Source organism: Pelophylax lessonae (genome assembly GCF_965119305.1).
Source record: "Pelophylax lessonae genome assembly, chromosome: 2".
Lineage (NCBI taxonomy): Eukaryota > Metazoa > Chordata > Amphibia > Anura > Ranidae > Pelophylax > Pelophylax lessonae.
In genome coordinates, this window is record NC_138769.1 from 186,851,763 (window position 1) to 186,857,949 (window position 6,187).

Genomic DNA, 6,187 nt, shown 5'->3' on the forward strand with positions numbered 1-6,187 from the left:
ATTGATAGATGGGGCGTATTTAAATAACATCATCACAAAGGATACTTGGGAGTTTATAAGTACCACGTTCCCTATAACACCTACTTTTTACGCCCTCCCCAAGGTCCACAAGGACCCCATCCATCCCCCGGGGAGACCCATCATATCCGGATGTGGTTCCATCACGGACAATGCCAGCAAGCTTGTTGATGCCTTCCTTAAACCATTTGTTATACAATTGCCATCGTATACGCGAGACACGATCCATTTCTTAGAAAGAATTAGCGATCTCAGAGTCCCCCAAGACTGTCTGCTAGTAGCCATTGATGTGGAGGCATTGTACAGCTCAATTCCCCACCACAAGGGAATTGCAGCTGTACGCCACACCATCGCAGGCCCAGCAAATCTGGACCCTTATGGTGAGTTTATATTGACCCTTCTGGAGTATATTCTCACTCATAATGTCTTCACATTTCAAAATTCCCACTACCTCCAGGTGCAGGGCGTAGCGATGGGGACTTGCTGTGCCCCATCCTACGCCAATCTGTACCTGGGGGAGTGGGAAAAGGCCTTTCTTTCTGACGAATCTCTCCTACTATACACCGATTGTATCCGAACTTGGATTCGGTACATCGATGATATTTTTATAATCTGGGACGGTCCCCGTGACCTCCTGGACAGGTGTATTGAGAGACTAAATAGGAATAATTTCAATCTTTCCTTCACTTTATCTACAGATCCATTTAAGATAACCTTTCTCGATGTGGAGATCTCTAAGGGGGAGGATGGTGTCCTCCGCAGTGGCCTTTATCGCAAGCCCACTGCGGGGAACACCATCCTCCATGCCACCAGCTTCCATCCCCAACCTTTGATACGATCTATACCAACTGGTCAGTACTTGCGCCTTCGACGCAATTGTTCTGACCCTACCCTATTTAAAACAGCAGCAGATGGCCTGCGTAGCCGATTGCTGCTCAGAGGTTATTCCCAAAAAACTTTGAAAAAAGCGTACAAAAAAGCTTTAATGTGTGACAGAAGCACACTTTTGACTCCAAAAAAACGTCATACTAATGACACTTTGAGAATAATCACAGGATATTCCCAGCAGCACCAGGACCTACGCAGTATAGTTTCCAAATACTGGCACCTCCTGACTTTGGATCCTTTGCTGGGTCCTCATGTTCCCCAGACACCGCAATTTACATATAGGAGAGCGCCTGCGCTTAGGGATAAATTGGTTTCGAGCGAGTTCAAGCAACCACCCAATTCTGACCCATGTAAATATAGGGGCACATACATGTGTGGATCTTGCAATTATTGCAAATTCATGCATGTGCAACGTAACATCATTCTACCCAACGGCACAAAATTTCAGGCAAAGCATTTTGCAAACTGCCGCACTTTTGGGGTGGTTTACCTTTTGCTTTGTAACTGTAACTGCTTTTATGTGGGAAAGACCAAATTGGAATTTTGGAGGCGCATATATAGGCACATCAGGAGCATGCAGACATGCGATCCTGAATTGCCCTTGGGGCGTCATGTTGCATCAGTACATGCGGGTATTTTTCCAAAGGTCAAGTTCTTGGTGTTAGACCGTATCCATCCCAGCTCCAGGGGCGGAGACTGGAACAAACGTCTCCTGCAGCTGGAGCTTCGATGGATATATTCACTTAGAGCTACTGAGCCCCCCGGACTCAACGAGGCAGTCTCGTTTAAGCCCTTTTTGGAAGGTTTTTACTCGGGCGGGATGGAGAAATAGTGTACAATTTCATGTACCTTTCATATCATACTCCATCTACCTCAATTGGCTTTGTCATATATATTTCATACCTGTTATATTCTGTATTATAATTATCTTTGTATCATCTTCCTTGTACATACCAATGCCTGTGTATACATTTTTGCCCATTGTAAAAAAACAGGCAGACAGCTGCGTTTACTACCATCCAAATGCCTATTGTCTATTGATCTGATACAATCATTTCATAACAACATAGTGATACACTTTTTATCATAAGTAGTTTGCTTTCTTTGTAAGCCAATATCACGATATGGAGTTCTCTTATGACACATAGTGATCCTCCTCTTATCTCCTATTCAGCACAGCCCGGCACGGAAAGCGGGACTTGTCAATTAATTTTGGCAGGCCTCCTTCTATCCGGGTAGATGGGTACACACTCTGCTGACACTTCCTAGTGTCAGCTACACCCCCGGAATGTCAGCGATCGCACTTCCGGTGCGACGCGCTGACATCACTTCCGTGTCGGTGGGCGATGACGTGCCGGTCACGCCCACATCCGGCATCATGACGTACTTTGATACGTCGGGTGCAGTGTCCGCCACTCGGCAGACACCGCCCAGGGAGCCCTCAGCTGGCGGCGGTGATTTGCTATTCATTTGCCTAATGAGGATCAGCTGCATGGACAATATAACACCGGCTCCCAGCGTGGATCATTCATGCGATCCATTGCTGGGAGAAGGGTGTCCATGCAGGTCTCTGATCCTCTGTCAGTTCAAAGGTAACTTTTCAACAGTCCTCTTTACCTATTTAGCTCTGTCTCTTTGCACTCCAATTTATATCTATACCCTTTCACTTTTATGTAGTATCATTCGAGAATTTTATTCCTCTGCCCTCTCTTGTTTAACAAATGGCATCTCTTTGGACTCCTATGATATGCCACTATGCATTTACCCTCTCTGTGTTTGAGATGAGTATTTCTTTGCCTATTACCATATAAGTACACTGAATTTATATGCATTCAATGTACATTCAATTGGAAAATGTATTTATTTCTTTATATGGTTTGCTTAACTGGCACTCTTTACAATTTAAATATAACTGACATCAGTCAAACATGGTGGCATTCATGGAAAATAGAGACATGCCATTGCTCTATTTCTCTCTATCAGGGACATACATTTTCATAATCTATAGAATATGAAAGAATGAGGAATGGCTTCTAGTGCTTTCTGGTACCTACATTCTTTCCTTTTATGGTTTTTCTGAAGTACGGACAGGCTCATGTCTGACTTGTCTCGCTAAGCCAAGCTACATTTGGACTCCAGCTGCGTTGAATTAGGAGTGTTTTTGAGGATCACAAATCCATCTCTCCTCCCCTTACCTCCATCCTATGATGGCTATATAACAGCTTAAGTGAAAAGAAAAAACCTTTCAGGCATACGGTGGCATTTGGATCGCAGCTTTCTTCTTGTTTTTATTTTTGCAAGCTCTAAACCCTTGTGTAAACCAACCATGTAAGTAAAATATTATCATCTGAAATATGTTATGCATGTACTGTATCACAGATATGATCTGTTCGAATTTCATACATTATGCTTTTTTGAACACCTACAGATAGGACATCAGTGTTATCCCTGACGAAGGGGTCTCAAGAACCCCGAAACGCGTCGGATCTCCTGGTCCTTTGGTTGAGTTTTCTCTGGTTATATTGCACACATACCTGCGCTTGCAATTGTTTTTATGCATATATTTGCTTGTTCAATGTTCTTTTTTTGTGTATTCTTTCATTAAAATATTTATTATATTTATCACTTGTTTAAGACATTTCAATTGTTGCCTAAAAAGTCCCAATCCTAGGGGAATTCCCTCTTTTCCATTATATACCGGGATGTGGCACATGTATTGAGGCTCTCAGCAGGAACACACTTTTGCTTTGTAATCTTTTTATATGGACTATAAACTGAAGGATTTATGAATAAATGTTTGTGGAACGAATCATCTGAGTTTCCATTAATTCTTATGGGGAAATTTGCTTTGATATAAGAGTGCTTTGGATTACAAGCATGTTTCCAGAACAAATTATGCTCACAATCCAAGGTTTTACTGTAGTTTTGAAAATGCAGACATAAATAATTAATACATAGTAGTGTGTTTTCATGTTTCGTGATTTTTTCCCATATTTTGTGGTAAAAATATATTTTTAGTGGTAGATGCTACTTATTAAATGCCAGTAATTACCAGAAAATACCAGTAAATATTACTAATTTTAGTAGACACAAAACACTTTATATTCTAAAACCCCATTAAATAAAAAAGATTATAAAATAACGATTTCATAAATAAAAGTGTGAATGGACCCTTGATGACTCACTAGGTGTCTAACCAAGAATAGGGTGAACAACTCCAAGCCTGCTAAGTTAGGAAAAGTCAACAACTTGAGCTCTTTTACTTCTGTCATAACAAGCTAAGCTTACAGTCTCACAGAAGAGAGAGAATTCTCAAAATATGCCTAAAGAGAAAGAAATCACTAGAGGACAACTGGTGTCACCTATTCACTTGGATATGTGGATCAAGAAACTTTTAAATACTGTTTGGGGACTAGACCCTGAACCACTACACTGAGGAATAATCACGTTTCGTAGACATTTTACAACATTTTTCAACACATTAATTGAAAGCAGAACTTCACCGTAAAGGTCCTCCTAACCCCTTCCTCTTTTGGTATTTTTTTTTTTCTGGGGGGGGGGGGTGTATTTAAAGTGGAGCTTTACCCATAACAACGTGAAAAAAATAATGTTCCTTACCAAGGAACATACATTCCTCTGGGGGGGGGGGGGGTGTATTTAAAGTGGAGCTTTACCCATAACAACGTGAAAAAAATAATGTTCCTTACCAAGGAACATACATTCCAAATTAATATTTATACTACCAAAATGAATATGCTGTAAATTGCCTCCAGCATTGCCCCTGTTTCTTTTTGCTGGATGCTGCCATTTTGCTGAAGCCCAGAGCCCCTGAACAGCAGTAAATCATAAAGCACAACTAAACCCATCAACCAGTTTAAAAAAACAGTTAGGTTCCCGGAATGCCAGGATTACGAACTGTCAGATTTAATTGTGTCAAAAAGCTAACTGTCATACCATTAAATAGCTGGTGTCATAACTGATCACATGTGCAACGCCATGGCAGTTGCAGATCAAAACAGAAGCAGCTTCCTTGGCTGTGAAGGATAGGAGGGTTTCATTTTGCTTTAATGCGGTCAGCAGATCGGCCTCTACAAACTTGGCAGTGCCTAAAAATTGAGAGGAACTGAACATGTGCAGAGCAGGGTGAGACAGTGTATTACTGGATTTTAAACAGTATAGATACCTATTTTTAATGCTTTGCATAGCTATATCTGCAAAAGGGGCCAGCCTGAAGTGATCTAGTAAAACTTAATTTTCGAAATAAAGTCCCACTTTAAGTTTTAGTAGGATCCCGCTCCTACTTCTGGTCTGATCGCTAGGCAATTCCACCAGAATTTTGGCCCCGCCCATAGCCTTCTGGGGTACATCACATGTCCCAGCAAGCTGCTGACCATTCACAGTTCAGAGCGGTTTGCATATGTGCAGTGGCAAGCTGTCTGTAAAGCCACAAGGAGTCACACTAAACAGCTTGGAGGCGGGCCCCAAAGACCGTAAAAAGAAACAGCCAAGGTGAGGAACCTTGGACAGGTAAATATCCTTTTTTTTTTAAGTCAGCAGCTATAGTATTTGTAGCTGCTGACTTTTACTTTTTTTCAAACAGAGTGAATAACTGCTTTAACCACTTTAGCCCCAGAAGATTTGGCTGCTCAAAGACCAGGCCCTATTTTACGATTCGGCACTGCGTGACTTTAACGGACAATTGCGCGGTCGTGCGACGCTGTACCAAAACAAAATTGATGTCCTTTTTTTCCCACAGAGATTTCTTTTGGTGGTATTTGATCACCTGTGCTATTTTTATTTTTTGCGTTATAAACAAAAAAAGAGTGAAAAATTTTGAAAAAATAACAATATTTTTCACATTTTTATATGAAATTCTCAAAAAAATGTAAAAAAAAAAATCTAAATTTTTTAACATTTTAGGCCAATTTGTTTTCTGCTACATATTTTTGGTAAAAAAAAAAAAAAAAAATTGCAATAAGCGTATTTTGATTGGTTTGCGCAAAAGTTATTGTGTTTACTATCTACGGGAAAGATTTATGTCATTTTTATCGCGGCGACCTGCGATTTTTTTTGCGGGACTGCGACATTGTGGTGGACAGATCGGACCCCTAACTGACATTTTTTACACTTTTGGGGGTACCAGTGACATTACTACAGTAATCAGTTCTATAAATATGCACGGTTACTGTCAAAATGACACTGGCAGGGAAGGGGTTAACTTTATTGGTGATCAAGGGGTTAAGTGTGCCCCGTGCAATATTTATTTCTGCCATCTGTGTCC

The 6,187-nt window shown here is 40.9% G+C and overlaps 1 protein-coding gene across 2 annotated transcripts in view; it reads right to left on the minus strand.

Annotated features, from left to right (window-relative positions):
- DHRSX (dehydrogenase/reductase X-linked) overlaps positions 1-6,187 on the minus strand; it is a 766,480-nt gene that overhangs the window by 506,906 nt on the left and 253,387 nt on the right. The gene's annotated exons all lie outside the window — the stretch shown is intronic.